Consider the following 17,266-nt stretch of genomic DNA (forward strand, 5'->3'; position numbering starts at 1 on the left):
AGAAACCCTGATGGGGGTCAGTACTGAAATGCATTGGTGGGTACAGTCCCAGCATCACCAGCAGGATCAGGTCCCAAGAGATTTCGGTCCCACAACTCACAATTCGCAAATATGACAAAGAAATACATTTTCTTCTCAATATTTTAGCATATGTTGAGCTAAATACCCTTGTTTAGGATTCTTTGTGAAGCACCCAATGCTCTCTTATTTTACTGTGCAAATTGGGAGAAAGCAGGCCACTGAAAATGATAAGCCCATTTAAACAAAAATTGCAATACTGCTCCGTACACTTCAGTTGCAGTGTTTTTTTTAAAATTTCCCTTCTTTTTGTGCAGCAGTGAATGGAAAGATTGAGCGAGACAGGAAGGAGAATATTGGCAGAGCCTAGGGAAGGGCTGCATTTGGCAGCTGTGTGCTCTGTTTGCACACACTGATAAACGTAGGGAATTTCTTTCAAGAGGGCAGAGCCAGTGCTCGTCTTAACTATTTTACCGGCTGAATTGAGGGCTTCATTCACTGCAGCTGTTGGATATTTTAGGCTGTGGCACCACCAGCCAATCCAGGTGATTTTTTTTTTTATTATCTACCACAACAGGAATACCAAAAGGCCTTCCCTTGAGGTAAAGTAAGCATAACTATTGCCACAGGGTCACACAGTCTTTTTCATTTTCAAATGTACTTTTGACTCACCTACTCTGAATTTCCAGGGAATTCAAATATGGACAGGAATTGATTTAAATCTGTGTGCTTTAGTAAAAGCTTTCGCCTGAGTGTCTCTTGCTTGCTGACGTGTCTGATTCTTGTGTGGATTCTTTAAGTTAGCGCTGTTGTCCTCTCCTTCAGAGGAATAATTTGCTGCAGAGGTGACAGGTAAATCCAAACGCCCAGGCTTGCTTTGTGGATCTGGCTGAAAGTCTGGAAGCAGAGGCTGCTTTAAGCAAGGGCTTGTGCAAGGCAGTAGTAGTAGCACATTGCAGACAGCTCTCTATTTTACAGCTCCAGCATGATTTGGCATAAACAGTCAGCGAATTCCTATGAGTCTTTTTGCTGCTGGTCGGGTAGAGAGGTAGATCCAGTCATTGTGCTGGACCGCCATTTGTTTCAATCATTGCACTGTGCACAACTGGGGCACAGTAGTACAATCTTTTCAGTATATTTTGTATGAAATTGATGGAGAGCCAACAGTGGTTGTGCTAAAGACCTCGAACCATTTACCAATCATTAAGTTAAACTCAGACTTTTTATTAACATAAAATTGATGTCTGTCCCGTTACTGTGTTTTTTAAAAAGTGCTTGCTTTGCATACTTTCATTAAATGTTTTCCAGACACTCAGTTTACACGATGTGCTGGTTTTGTTCTGTTTATACAGCTGACAGTTGTAGTCCAGACTGTGAGAAAAGCTATTCTTGTGGTTCTTAAGGTAGCTTGATGCAAGAGTAAAATGTGCACAACTGTGAAATGTTCTGGTCTACACATTCACTTTAACCCAGTTCAAGTCTGATTTGTGTTTTTTGATACAAAATTTATAAACAGTTCAAAGCATAAAATATTGCCTAAACTATGTTTAAAGAAAAAACACTTTTTGAAATGTTACAGTGTGTAACATGAGATAAGAGACTGTAAAATTCATCAATTCCTGGTTGATGAGGCATAATATCCTAATACATCAAAACAGAAAGTCAGGGAAAGATGAAGACTGAGAGAAGACAGTGACAATTTATGTTAATAACTTCAAAATGATTTCAGATATTGCATAAAGGTTAGGACTGCTGGGTTACTTCCAGATGTTCCATTATATTGAGTGTCCTTAATTTATACACTGGCTTTTATAGATTGAGATGACATTGATTTTTAGTTTGCCCTTTTACACTTTAAACATGGATTCAATTTATAATATTAATTTGCAACTTCATGAGCCAGTATTGCGGCTTTTAAAATTCTGCTTCAAAGACAATGTCAGACAATTTTAAGCACCAGTGATAAAGTAAAGTGATTTTTTTTTGTTTTTCTTGGCTCTGAGTATGACACTGGGAAAAGTTATATTGTTTGCACTCTAACAATGCTGATGGAGTCAAGATGGTAAGCAGTAATGTGGTCAGGATATGATTAGGAATAAACCACATGTGCATAGCCATTGGAACACAAGGATCCACGGACTGAGAGGTGATACACTGGTGCATTGTATCTGTGTGCCATTATGCTGTGTCATACAAAAAGAAAGACTTGTGCTTATATAGTGCTCATCACAACCTCAGGACTTCTCAAAGTGTTTTACAGCCAATGAGGTACTTTTGAACTGTATTCATTCACTTTTGTCATGTATAAAACATAGCAGCCAATATGTGCACAGCAAGCTCCAACAAACAGCAATGTGATAATAACCAGATAATCTGTTTTTAAGTACTGGCTGAGGGATAAATATTGGCCAGGACACCAGGGAGAACTCCCTACTTGTCTTCGAAACATGTGCTTTAATATGGCCACCCCTGAGAGATCAGGTACTTGGAGTGGAACTTGAACCTACAATCTTATGAGTGCTATTACTGAGCCATGGCTGACTCTTGTGCTATCTTGTGGTTCTGTGTCTATTATTTCCCACATGGTAAACACCAAATCTTAACCATATATTAGGGGAGATACTAAGTGGAAGCTCAGTGCTTCCAAACGGGGAAGGAGAGAAAATGGAGTCACTTGTGCACACTATCCAGCAGCTGGTAACACAGCAGCAACAGCAGAGGCCAGGGAGCAGAACATCTGTTTCATTCATGGGTGAAGCAAAAGAAAGGGAAGACAAAAGAAGTAAAGATAGCATAGAGGCAAAATGTAAATTACAAAAGCTAATGAGTGGAAAAAGATAAGGTGTTTGTCCATCAATGCTTTTTCATCTGGTGAATTGATATTACATGCAGCTCCCACTCATTGGCTGGAATTTTACGTGGGGGCAGGGGCCCCGCCCACCGGCCAAAAAGACAGCGGCGAGCCCGCCTCCGCCGGGCCTGGAAGCCACGCAGCGATTTTACATGGCCCAGGCTCTTAATTGGCCTTGGGTGGCTCTTCCAACCCTCTGAGACATGAGGTCCCACCTAATGGAGCTGCCACCTAATCAGCAGGCTGGCTGCTCTCAGTCTTAGCAGTGCCACCGGGAGTGGTGGCCACTGCTGGGACTGCACCCAGCATGAGGAGCAGCAACGGAGGAGGCCCCAGAATTAAGGTAAGTGCGTTGGGCCTTGCTGGGGACAATTGGCTGGGCCCCCGGTGAGGCAAGGTGGGGGGGGAATTTGCTGCAGTGGGGTCGACTTGTGCCAAGGGGGTGCCCTCCATGGGGCACAGATCAAGAGGGCCCCCCTCCCCCCCACCTAGCCCACAACACTAGGTTTTACTGGGCCGCCTGCTCGCCTCTGGGATGGGAGGATGCCATTAAGTGACAATTAATTGGCCACTTAAGGGCCTTAATTGGACTGGGGTGGGTGGACCGTTTGTCTTCACTGCCACCGCTCGTAAAATTGCAGTGGGGGCAGGAAGGCACCAGGAATGGCACCCCCTGCCTCCCACTCAACGCCCACCGAACCCCCCAGCCTCCAGCCCGCTCTAGCAGAGGGCGCAAAATTCCGGCCATTGTTATCTTTGGCTTTTAAACGTTCAGTTTATCCAACAATAGACAGTTTATACCCTTTACACCCTCCTGAAAAGAGATCTGAGTCTTCTTTCGGAAGTCTGCATTCATTGCACCAGATGGCTGCTGATTTAACTATTTAGCAGCACTGTGCAGGAAATGATCAAATCCTCTCAAATTGAACCCTACCATTTCCTTGATTTTGAAAGCATAGTACCCACCATGCACTCCCAATCCATTTCAAACTATTTGTCAGCTTCTACTTTTAACTGTTATTTGATCCTTGTGATTTTGAAAACCTAAATTGTATTTGTTTTTTGCACTTGGAGCCATCACGAAGAGACAGCAGCAGCCTTTGTTGGCATGGCTTCATCAAAGCCCTAGAATGTATTCAAAAAGATTTAAATGAGTACCTCTCAAGCCTTTATGCTGGAATTGTGCTTATCCCCTCCCCTTTAAGTGGCCACAAAGGATCTTTTGATTTAGGTTTTTGGTTTGAATGTTCACTGTACCTCTTAATACTGGATTGTTTTTTATTACAAGTATTTTCAACATTCATTACATTTTAATTAATGATATGTTACTTTTGGAATAATTTTAGAGGTGTGGGGACAGTTTTTATTTACTCATCAGGGTTAATTTGTTTTTCAACATCCTGAAAAGAAATACTTCATTGTTGTTTGCAAAGTCACTGGAAAGCAGATTGTGAGTAAAGCACTTACAGGACTTCAGCAGAATAGGAAGCGATGAAAAGAGGGCGGATGTGAATGGAATGGGCAAGTAAAGGTAGGGAGAGGAAGGGGGTGGTGATGGTGGTGGTGGTGGTGGTGGCTGGTTTGGATCCGCCTCCAAATACAGTACTTATTAATTGAATTGGAGTAAGAGGAGGGAGTGGGACTATTAGATGGCTCTTTCATAGAACTGGCACAGGCACGATGGGCCAAATGGCGGCCTCGTGACCTGTATGATCCTAGGTGACAGAAGTCACAGCCAGGGAGACCAACAGGCACCTGACTTGTACCCACCATTAATACCGCTAATTCTATCTGCACGTTGTACCACACCTATCTGCTAATAGTTGAAGGCAACTACTTCTAGGTCAACAGGAGCAATTTGGAGATATTTTCCACCTGCTGCCTATCTGTAACACAGGTGTTGATTTTCACTGCCTTTTGCCCGCCTGCAAAATGAGGTTGGTAGATTTACCAGCCTGTTAACACTGGTGGTGTGGGCACTTCCATTTTGAAAAGGATCAACTGCTGGGTGTTCAAAGTATCCACCTGTTTCAGATGATAGGCCCTTTTTAATGATAAAATTGGAGTCCTGTGATGTAAATAGACCCTGATTGGCATTTTAGGCCAGAGGTAGTTGGAACCTACGCCGTGGACATTCCAACCTGTTCCATGGATGATGGAATCGAAGAGGCCTGCTTATATTTAAGTGTCAAATTAGTCTTATGAGTCTCGGAGAAGCAGGAGCTACAAAAATAATCTGGATCACTGCTGTCTCAGGATTCCACCCTTCTCTACTGCAATCTTCCCCTTCCCACAATTTACCTTGCTGCTTCTGCTCCAGCCCGATCTTGAAGCCTCAATCCCGTGAGCTTCATAGAGATGCTTATTTGGTGACCCACAGCTTGCTTAACATTTAAATAAGGCCAGGGCCTCAAAAGTACACAAACCCCTTTGCTGATGGAACGGGTGACAAACTAGCATCCAATGTAAGAACAGAAGTGGGGATGTTCGCTAATGATTGCACAGTGCAGAGTACTATTCACAGCTCCTTAGATACTGAAGCAGTCCATGCCCACATGCAGCAAGACCTGGACAACATTCAGGCTTGGGCTGATAAGTGGCAAGTAACATTTACACCACAAAAGTTGGAGGTGGTCATTGTCTGGCACAAGAGAGAATTTAACCATCTCCCCTTGACGTTCAATGGCCTTACCATCACTGAATCCTCCACTATCAACATCCTGGGGGTGATCACCATTGACCAGAAAATTAACAGGAACTATTCATATAAATACTGTGGCTACAAGAGCAGGTCAGAAGCTGGGAATTCTGTGGCGAGTAGTTCATCTCCTGACTCCCCAAAGCCTGTCCACCATCTACAAGGCACAAGTCAGGAGTGTGATGCAATACTCTCTACTTGCCTGGATGAGTGCAGCTCTAACAACACTCAAGAAGCTCGAAACCGTTCAGGACAAAACAGTCCACTTGATCAGCACCCCATCCACTACCTTAAACATTCATTCCCTCCACCATCGACACACAATGGCAGCAGTGTGTACCTTATACAAGATGCACTGCAGCAACTCCCCAAGGCTACTTTGACATCACCTTCCAAACCCACGACTTACACCACATAGAAGAACAAGAGCAGCAGACGCATGGGAACACCGCCAACTGCAATTTCCCCTCCAAGCCACATGCCATCCTGACTTGGAACTATATCTCCATTTCTTCAGAATCGTTGGGTCAAAACCCTGGAGCTCCCTTCCTAAAAGCACTGTGGGTGTACCTACACCGGATGGACTGCGATGCTTCAAGAAGGCAACTAACCACCACCTTCTCAAGGGATGGGCAATAAATGCTGGCCTTGCCAGTGATGCTCACATCCCATGAATGAATAATTTAAAAAAACAGTTTGGGTGCCCAAAAGTCAAAATGGACCCCAAAGTATCCAATTCATTCAAGACTATCATTCTTGTATCAATCAATAAGCTGGCCATATATACAATTGTTCACTGGTGTATTGGTTGCCATGGCCAACACCTTCTTCACTTTTTAACTTTTATTTCTTGGCACTCCCGCCTCTGAGAAAGAATGTTGCGGGTTCTTGAGCACAAAATCTAAGCTGCAGTCCAGTGCAGTAGTGAGGGAGTGCTGTACTGTCTTTTGGATGAGACGTTAAACCGAGGCCCCATCTGGTCTCTCTGGTGGATGCAAAAGATCCAATGGCATTATTTCAAAGAAGCGCAGGGGAGCTCTCCCTCGTGTCCTGACCAATATTTATCCCTTACTCAACATCATTAAAAAACAGATTTATCTGGTCATTATCACATTGCTATTTGTGGGAGCTTGCTGTGCACAAATTGGTTGCTGCATATCATACGCGACAACAGTGACTACACTTCAAAAGTACTTCATTGACTGTAAAGAACTTTGGAACATCCTGAGGTCATGAAAGACACTATATCAATGCAAGTCTTTCTTCATTCCTTTCCCTTTCCTTTCTTTTCCTTTTCTTTTCCTTCCTTCCTCATTTCCTTTCCTTTCCCCTTTCTTCCTTTTTCCTTCCTTCCTTCCTCCCTCCCTCCTTTCCTTTTCCTTCATTCCTAATTTTCTTTCCTTTTCCTTCCTCCTTTCTTCTGCCTTTCTTTCCTCCTTTCCTTTTCTTTCCTTTCTCTTTCTTTCCTTCCTTTCTTTTCTTTCTTAATGTTACTGCATTGCTGCATCTGAGAAAATAGAGAGGGTCATTGATGGCAGCCCATGGTCACCCAGCCAGCATGTTCCTACTCTGCCACACCACATGCTCCCTTTCACCCATAGACAATGACTCACCTGGTGCTGCCTCCTCAAGCTTGCTAACTCATTCGCCAGGTTTGCTGGTGCTTGTAAATGTTAATGAGAGAGATGCTGAGCTTCCTTGTTCAGGGCAGCTTACAGTGCTGCCAGGCTGGTCTGTCAATAACAGGAAAAGTGCAAGTGTTGGAACACTGGTTTCAAATAGCTACTGCACTGCAGTAAAACTGTGTGATGGTTATGTAGCCATGTGTATTCCTGTATGAAAATGAGTGTGAAGGAAAACAAGATACACGAGTAAGGTGGTAAAGGCTGAGTTTTGGGGTGGGCTGCAGCTTCACTTTCATTGGAACATCAGAACAGGAGTAGGCCATTCAGCCCATCGAGCCTTCCGCGCCATTCAATACGATCATGGCTGATCGTCCACTTCAAAACCTTTTACCCGCATTATCCCACATTTTCCTTGATTGCATCCATGCACATATGCACTGTCGCTGGTTACCAGCTCCTGCCAGGCATATTGCATTACTATCAGGGCGGGAGGGTGCTCTAAAGTACCAAACAGGGAAGTCCTCCTTACACTCTCCTCATACAGAAGTACCTCCGGTTTGCAAACCATAAAACTGGGAGTTGAGATGGCCAGAGTGCTCTTCCCCAAGGGAATCAAGGGCTTGTGTCCTTCTTTTGTTATAGGAACACAGGAATGGGAGTAGGTCATTCAGCCCCTGGAACCTGTTCCGCTATTCGGCTATTCTAGGAGGTTACGGTTGATCTGTATCTTAACTCCACCGTCTTGGTTCTGTAACCCTCTATAACCTTACCTAACAAAAATCTACCAATCCCAGTTTTGAAATTTTAAAGCTGATCTAGCCTCCACAGCTTTTTTGGGGGAGAGAGTTCCAGATTTGCATTTTCCTTTGTGTGAAGAAATGCTTCCTAACATCACCGCTGAACAGCCTAGCTCTCATTTTAATGTTATGGTTCTTATTCTGGACTCTTCCACTGCCACCTCCACCCCCCCCCCCCCCACCCCCCCCACCCCCCCCACCAGAGGAAATAGTTTCTGTCTATCTACCCTATCAAATCATTTTGTTCTGTGAGCTGAGAAGTATTTTTGGGAGAAGTGCGTACACAATGGCAGTCATTTGTCCAAACTACAACCCATTCTGGGCATCAGTAAGTGACCATGCATCACTCAGTTAGGTTGCGTTACAAGGATTTTAATGATGTTGAGTAAGGGATAAGTATTGGCCAGGACACCAGGGAGAGCTCCCCTGCTCTTCTTTGAAATAATGCCATAGGATCTTTTGCATCCACCTGAGAGACCAGATGGGGCCTCAGTTTAACGTCTCATCCAAAAGAGAAGCTCTTTAAAGATGTCAATGTGCCAAAGCTTTTGTAAATGTAAAACAGAATGACAACACTGTTACATGCAGTCTTGAGCACCTACTAGGTATGTTGGTTCTCTTGGGTAGTCTTAGTTTGTTAAGTTCCCTAAAGTATGCCATCACCTTCCACACTTACTCCTGGATCCTGCAGGTATATATACAGTCCTGAGATTTGTTGCCAGTTCCTGCAGTAGTCTGTACTACTATCTGTTGGGGAGGGAGCTCTTAAACACCAATGAGGGCAGTACACTCTGCCCCCACCTTACACAGCAGCACCTCCACTTTGCAAGTCATCAAACAGGAGGTCAGATGCTATAGCAGTGTGAGTCGATTTTGTGCCTCTATTTTGTATTTGCAGCCCCTGGACTTTCCATTTCTTTCCGCCTTACCGTCTTTGGAAAGGCTGACAAATATTCAAATACTTTTGAAAAACTCGAAGAATTTTTAACCCATATGTGGCCACTTATTTTTAAGCAGCTGCAGGCCTTCAAATTCTCCCAGCAGCTTCACTGGATATCCTACTTATGGATCAAATGTTCTCCCTTTGTCAAGTCGATAATGTGCAGGCAGCAAATTCAAATTAATTAAACGAGATGACCTTGCAAACACAGGTTCGATCAGTCATCCTTTTTCATTGAACAACATCTCGTGCACTTGTGCTGGCACTGTGAAAGGAATGGTTTATTTCTTATCTTTGCAATTGATTTGCCCAAGTACACGCAGTATGCTATTTTTATAAAGATAAAGGGCGGCACAGTGGCGCAGTGGTTAGCACCACAGCCTCACAGCTCCAGCGACCCGGGTTCAATTCTGGGTACTGCCTGTGTGGAGTTTGCAAGTTCTCCCTGTGTATGCGTGGGTTTTCTCCGGGTGCTCCGGTTTCCTCCCACAAGCCAAAAGACTTGCGGGTTGGTAGGTAAATTGGCCATTATAAATTGCCCCTAGTATAGGTAGGTGGTAGGGAAATATAGGGACAGGTGGGGATGTGGTAGGAATATGGGATTAGTGTAAGATTAGTATAAAAATGGGTGGTTGATGGTCAGCACAGACTCGGTGGGCCGAAGGGCCTGTTTCAGTGCTGTATCTCTAAACTAAACTAAAATAAGAATATTTAATTATATAGAATTCCATAGTACTGACATCACAGAAATAGGCCATTCAGCCCGACTCCTCCCACGCCTGTCGCCTTCCGTAGCACTGCAATTTTGTTGGGTGTGGGATAGACCAAAGACTGCCTTCCTGCCCAGAGGCCTCTTGAGGCCCTTAAGAGGCCTATTAACAGCCACTTAACGGCCTCTTCACCCCACTGCTGGCCAAGTAAAATGAGGCGACCTCTCTGCTGCCTTGGGGGTGGGGGAGGGTGTTGGTGGCAGGGCCCTACTCTGTGGGCAATCTGAGGGCCAACCCTCCCTTCCACCCTCACTGGGGTCAACCGGACTGGTCCCAGCGACAAGGCCTCACTTACCTGAGTTCTGGGTCTCCAGCGCTAGGCCTGGGTCCAAGGCCTTTAATTTTTTAAAATGCCTGACCCGACCTGAAAATAACGAACATATTATTGAAACAGAAAAAAATTGTAGATTAAACAAAAACAATACGAAACAAAACAATACAGTCCAGCCCGACCCGGCCCAAGCCCGAATGCTGGATGCAGAACACAGACCCGATCCGACCTAAACCAGGCACGCAGTCGGGTTTGGTCGGGTTTGGGTGGGGTAGCCAGGCTTTAATGGACATGTAGCAAACAATCCATTTAGGTGGGGTGTCTTCTCTTGATGCACCTTTGCTGATGGCTGTGAAGGCCAATCCCTGAGAGGCAGTTTCTGCCACAAGTGCTGCCTATGAAGCTGCCATGTGATTCTGTGAGTTATTGTTTTTGATGTTGGCGCCTGTTGCCAAGCTGCTGTAGCAACTGGTTATCGTGGTAGTGCACACCTGTCTACAGGATGTGTCACCATTTCCCTCTTCCGCCAGCTAGTGAATCTCAGGTGCGATAGTCAACATTTCTTCTTCTTCTTCTTTGGCCTCCTTATCTCGAGAGACAATGGGTAAGCGCCTGGAGGTGGTCAGTGGTGTGTGGAGCAGCGCCTGGAGTGGCTATAAAGGCCAATTCTAGAGTGACAGGCTCTTCCACAGGTGCTGCAGAAAAATTTGTTTGTCAGGGCTGTTACACAGTTGGCTCTCCCCTTGCGCTTTTGTCTTTTTTCCTGCCAACTGCTAAGTCTCTTCGACTCGCCACACTTTAGCCCCGCCTTTATGGCTGCCCGCCAACATTTAGGACCTTCATATCACACTTGCAAGAATCCTTGAAGTGGAGCTTCGGGTGCCCCCCTGGTCGTCTGGCCCCGGTTACCTCACCATACAGAAGGTCCTTGAGTATGCGACCGTCTTCCATCCTGCAGACTTGTCCGATCCACTGAAGCTGCCTCTGTTTGATTAGTGCTAGCACACTTGGGTGCTCTGCCTTTGAGAGGACTGCCACATTCGTGATTTTGTCCTGCCAGGATATATCCATAATGTGCTGCAGATAACGAAGATGGAAATTATTGAGCTTCTTTTCCTGGTAGCTGTAAGTCGCCCATGTTTCACAGCCATGCAGCAAGGTGCTGAGATCACAGGCCGTATAAACCATTAGCTTGGTCCTAAAGGTCAGCTTGATGTTATCCCATGCGCGTTTCGCGAGTCGGACAAAGGTGAGAGCTGCTTTCCCAATGTGTGTATCGAGTTCTGTCTGTCACCATGCCCTAAGGTAGCAAAATCTGCTAACCACTTTCAATGAGGTGTTATTTAGTGTGATCAGGGGCGGCGATGCAACACCTTGTCCCATGACCACGGTTTTCTTGACTCTTATAGCCAAGGAGAATAAGTTACAGGCACGGGAGAGACAACCCTTGAGTCTTTGTAGCTGAGTTTCCGTGTGAATTACTGGTGCAGCATCATCAGCATAGAGGAGTTCTCTGATCTGGATGCGATGTGTTTTTTTTTCTTTGCTTTCAGCCTTGATAGATTGTAAAGCTTGCGATCTGACCTAGTGTGCAAGTAGACTCCTTCCATATCTCCAGAGAAGGTGAAGGTCAGGAGCATGGTGAGGAAAATGTCAAACGGAGTGGGGACTAGGACGTAACCCTCTTTCCCTCCATTCTTCACTCTGAAACTGTTGGAAGTGGAGCCATCAAACTGTACAGTGCAGTGCATGAAGCTGCATGCAAAGTTATCAATATTCAATGGCATGTCTGTCTTTCCTCACTGAAAGTCACTGTCTTGGTGAGACTTGTAAGACTTACTGTACGCAAAGTACCGTTGCCAACATTTAACTAATTCAGGATGTGAACTCATAGAAGGCACTGCGTGGAGTTTTCCATTTTTAGACTAGTTCCCTGCCTGGTGTTGTAATAATTAGCCATTGGAGTGTTTTGGACAAAGGTTTTGTTATATATTCAAAGTGGCACTCACTTAAAAATTGTATGTTAAAATGGGTGCTTTTAGTCATCCTAAGTTGATCATCTCAATGGAAAGGATTATTTCTAATGTTTCATCAGACACACATAGGTTTATAATGAGGCTTCTGTCTATGACATCACCATTAGAGACCATGCCATACACAATGAATGAAATTCAGACACAACACTGGAGCAATTGTTGAGTCAGGCCAAGAAAGTACAAGCATTTTTGTTATATGGGCAAAATCAACTCATAAGGAGGGGATAAATACTGTCCTGCCCCAAAGGAAAATGCCATAAACTGGTTGAAAGAAATTGGATTTGGATTTACTAATTTATTGCAGATTCTGCTGGCTGACTGGAGAGTATAACACAAAACAGATGTTGCTGGAAGAAAGACTACCTCAGGCTAATTTGGAAATGAAGAGTGTCCTTAAGTAGAATTGGGTCAATAAATCCATCACAATGCCATAGCTAAATAACAATACATCAGGGCTCAGAAAGTAGAGACTGTGCCCTTGAGGAACAGAGATGTGGGAAAGATGTATTTTGTAAATTGAGATAACTAGGCGAATGACCAAAGCCTATGGTGCGGGACACCACCAAACTTGATCAGGAGAAGAAGAGAAGACATGGGGACCAAATCTGATGGGCGACTGTTTTTTGGGCGGGCTGTTGGTGTTGAAATCATGCCACCTTCCCAATTGCAGCAGCAAGACGCCTGAGCAGGCTTGGAGGTCAGGCTCCAATACTGTGTGTATGGCGAGCTGTGAGTTCTGAATAAGCATGCCAAGGCAACTTGCCACTCAGGAAGGGTGGGAAATTGACTGCAATACGGAGGCGGCTGACAGTATGGAACTGGGGCGGGGGGGGGTGGGGGTGGGTGGTGGGAGAGGAGGGGGTGCACAGGGACCAGTAGTGAGCCATAATATTTTATTGGGCATGGAGGAGCAAACAGAGAGAGTTGATGAGAGTAATCTGGTTGATGTGGTGTATATGGACTTCCAAAAGGCATTTGATAAAGTGCCACATAATAGGCTTGCCAGCATAGTTAAGGCCCATGAAACAAAAGGGGCAGTGACAACCTGGATATGCAGTTGGCCAAATGACAGAAAACAGAGAGTAGTGGTAAACAGTTGTTTTTTTGAACTGGAGAAAGGTATACTGTGGTGTTCCCCAGAGATCAGTACTTGGACCACTGTTTTTTTTAATATACATTAATGGCTTAGACTTTGGTGTGCAGGGCACAATTTCAAAATTTGCAGATGACACAAAACTTGGAATCATTGTGAACCATGAGGAGGATAGTGATAGACTTCAAGAGGACATAGACAGGCTGGTGGGATGGGTGGACAAGTGGCAGATTAAATTTAATGCAGAGAAAAGTGAAGTGATGCATTTTGGTAGGAAGAACGAGCAGTGACTATATAAACTAAAGGGTACAATTCTAAAGCAGTGTAGGAACAGAGGGACCTGGTTACGTGGTTAGATTGAAGAAGCTGGAGTTGTTCTCCTTAAAGAAAAGAAGGTTGAGAGGAGAGTTGGAGGTTTTCCAAATCATGAGGGATCTGGACAGAGTAGCTAGAGAGGAACTGTTACCTTTGGCAGATGGGTCGAGAACCAGAGGACTCAGATTTAAAGTGTTTGACAAAAGAAAGAAAGGCAACATGAGGAAACATTTTTTTATGCACCGTGTGGTCAAGATTTGGAATGTACTGACTGAGAGGTTGGTGGAGGCAGATTCAATTGTGGCTTTCAAAGGGTATTTGGATAATTATCCGAAGATGATAAATATGCAGGATTACGGGGAAAGAGCGGGGTGTGGTACCAGCTGAATGACTCTTGTAGATAGGCGCTTGTAGGCGCTGACTCGATGGGCTGAGTGGCCTCCTTCTGTGCTGTAACCATTCTTTACCTCTATGATTCTATGAAGCAAAGTACCAAGGACAGCATTGTGCTGAATTAAGTTGCCAACATTCACTCAACACATAATAAGGGAAAATAAATACACAACACTTGATTTGAACATTGCACTGAGTATTCTACATCATTGATTGGAAAAAAGGAGGCGCCCATCATAGAATGGCAAGCGATATTTCTTGAAGAACTGAGCATAAAGTGATTTGTCCTTTAGGAAATGGTGCAGCTGTGGCACTGTTTGGAAGAGGTCTGGAATTTGTGCCTGTCGCACTTGCCTTCTTTGCTGCATTGCTGGTGCCACTGCTAATTCCTCATTGGGATTTTCGCCCTCCCACTCTGTAATGGTTTTGACATCCTGGCCATCAACCTGTGTACTGAGGCTTCCCTTTGGGGTGAAGTTATGGAGTATGCAGTAGCTGACAATTATTCTCAAAAGCCTAGTGGTTAAGGTTGTGCTCTAAGGTTGCCCCCAGTTGGTTTTGATATGGGAAGTGTTGCTTCGCTATATGAATATTTTGTTTGATTATAATTCTGGTGGTAGCATAAGTTTCATTGCATAATTATTCTGCTTGTTGGTTGTTGGCGCAGGTATGTGTGGCTGCAAATGGTCTCCCTGGAGTCAATCTTACTCTTCGTTCCTCTTCAACTAAGAATGATTCAGGTGATGGCCTTAAAATGAAGGTATCATAAGAGCTACTAGGAAAGCAGGCATGACACTGCATGATTCTGTACTGGTGGTTGATACTATTCCCACATTGTAATGAAGAAAATCCCTCGGTATCTCATAGGCACTACATTGTGCTCAGAGGCTGAATTAGCTATGGGTGGACAATTCTGTCGACTCAGTGAAAACCACCAGTACCATAAGTTCATGTTTCTCTCTCTCATCGTGCTGCTTTTGATCTGTGATGGAAGTGATGGAGGCCATGGCTCTGTTGAATAGCTTATCTGTGGCTTTGATACACAGTGCTAGACTGGAAGGACCCAAGCACATAAAAATTAAGGGCCACATTGACTTTGATGGCCATTGGCAGTTCTGTACACATTTTGTGGCGATCTCCCTGGAGGACGTGTTATAATTCTGTCAGTGCTTCTGTGCTAAATTTCATGGATTGAACACATTTCTACTGTCATTAACTGGGTAGCTGTGCCTAGTACAGGATACATGCTATGGAACTGTGGTTTGACTGTTATTCCATCCTTGAGAAAAACATAAGAGAACAAAATACCCACCTTCAAGCGCTATTTTCATTTCTTGATGCTCTTTGTTATGTTACTCTAATTCAGTGTATGTGACCATTTTGTCAGTCATCCAGTAAGACAACGTTGCATAGTATTGTAATACTATCTATGAGCTCTGGATAGCCTTTGTCTTCATTATTGCCTCCTCCCTGTTGCTCTCCAACCCAGTAATGTCAAGGGTGACCTCTTCAAATGGTGTAGAAGTCCATCCAGCACTGGTCATCATACCTGATTTACCTTTGTCTGACAGCCTTTATAGTACAGCTGTGAACAGCTGTCCAGCTCTTCCTTGTACTATTGCAGTGGTTTAAATGGACAGTTAGCACAGTTAGCTGCTGTTGGGCCTCATTATCAATCATGCTGCTGTTCTGGTCAATTTGTTGTGTCCACGATTTAGGCCTTCCCCATAAAACAGCAAAATCATATTAACAAGTGTGCTTTCTTGTATTCTAAAACCTTAAGTATTTGTCAATTAACCCTAGATTAGCATGACAACAGCTTTCATTTGCCATGCTTACATGTAATTGATTGATACACTGGAAGATAAGCAAACACAAGGAAATACATTCCTCACTCTTAAAATTCAGAGCGTTTGGACAGAATGATTACTTCTATCCTGTAACAATTTAACACCATAGTTGGAATGTAAAGATGTACTTCACTACTTCCATATCAGATCCACACAAACCGTTGGTTAGCCTGATGTCGAGTATATTGTCAATATTCAGTCAAATTTCTAGGTGCTAGTCTCCTCTGAACATTTCTAGTGTCACCGTGGCACCTCTGTGAAAAATCACATCACCATAAGCTTCCACCTTCTTCTTTGTCTCTGTAATCCCAAAGGAGTAATAAGATTCTTTGAATGTTGTTCCACATGATTGTACATTCAGGGAGTGGAAGCCCTTCTTGCTAAGACAGTTAAATAGTATTTTTCTGTGAGAGTAGTGAAAATCTCCTGGACATCTCCCATTGTCAGAAGCCATGGGAAGCAAATCCAGGACTGTGCAAGCTGATTGCCAAAATCATTGCTGCTAAAAATCGTTCGCAACTCTGGAAATTGCTACTGAAACTCTCCAGACACTGAAGCATCTCACTGCCACCTGTCTGAGCTGATACTGGCAGCAGCTGTGCCTTATAATTCTCAATCTAACTTACTCCATCTGCATTGTCAGTGTAAAAACTGGAAACCCAGAACGGCATCTTGGGTCACTCAGGATTCACAGAAAGGGCAAGAAAGCTTAAGGGAATTCATTAGGATCCATTTTGGGATCAAAGATCAGCGGAAACAGCTTGTGCCCAATTTTTCTGCTTAAACATGTTACTTTCCCTGATTATATGCTGAAATTCTGCCAAAACATCATGGAAATTCTAGGCCAACATAAATAATGCACAAGCAAAAAAACCCAAACGTAATTTAAGGAATTGAATCTTTCCCTTTCTCCCCATGGCTGTCTTGCCACTGAACTGGAACAAATAAATAGTGGTAATTATAATTAAATTTTCACAATCCTCTCAAGCTTAAATATTCTTGTCTCTTTACAGCCTGAGGAGACTGGCGCCTCGAAGTTTGATTGATCCGTGCCCATTTTACGTGCTGGTAATGCACCACATGCCATACTGGTTATAGTAGCCTGCAGTCATCCAGGGAGCTGAACTGAAACTGGCACATTGTGGTCACTATTCCCAGGTGCTTGACAATCTTTTTAAAGGGACCGTCTGCTGAAGCTCCCCCTCAATAGCTAAGTTTCAAGTTTTTTTTACTTACCTTAATGTGGAGCCAGAAGATGCAGAAGCACTCCTCCCAGCTCAGCATTAAAACCCGTGGGCCATTGCCAGCCACCATTCAACCTTCTCCCGATTGTCACCCCTGTGCACCTGAGGCCCTTGGGCTGAACAAGCCAGCTTCGGACCCACTCCGCGAGTGGTGATCCGGAACTGGGGCCACGATTGGCATCTGCAGCTCGCTGGTAATTCCAAGTAAGGCTGGCATCCAATTTGCTTCGATCCTGCTGCCAGCCTCATTAGGTGTGTGCAATATGTGCTGCGGCATGATCAGATCGCACTCGGGTGGGATCTAATTTCTAGCTTAGTTCCCTAATTGTTACATGTTAGTGTTAGGACAGGTGGTAAGTGATGTG

General features: G+C 44.3%; 1 protein-coding gene across 2 annotated transcripts in view; it reads left to right on the top strand.

The window, feature by feature from the left end:
• The first annotated feature begins 469 nt into the window (after nucleotides 1-469).
• Nucleotides 470-17,266, top strand: part of LOC137372175 (SPATS2-like protein) — a 210,019-nt gene continuing 193,222 nt past the window's right edge. The window contains exon 1 of one of the 2 annotated variants that reach the window (XM_068035723.1): nucleotides 470-620. The gene's annotated coding sequence lies outside the window, so the exon portion shown is untranslated. The remainder of the gene's footprint in view (nucleotides 621-17,266) is intronic. The other variant, XM_068035724.1, reaches the window with a different exon arrangement.

This window comes from Heterodontus francisci, chromosome 7, assembly GCF_036365525.1.
Source record: "Heterodontus francisci isolate sHetFra1 chromosome 7, sHetFra1.hap1, whole genome shotgun sequence".
Lineage (NCBI taxonomy): Eukaryota > Metazoa > Chordata > Chondrichthyes > Heterodontiformes > Heterodontidae > Heterodontus > Heterodontus francisci.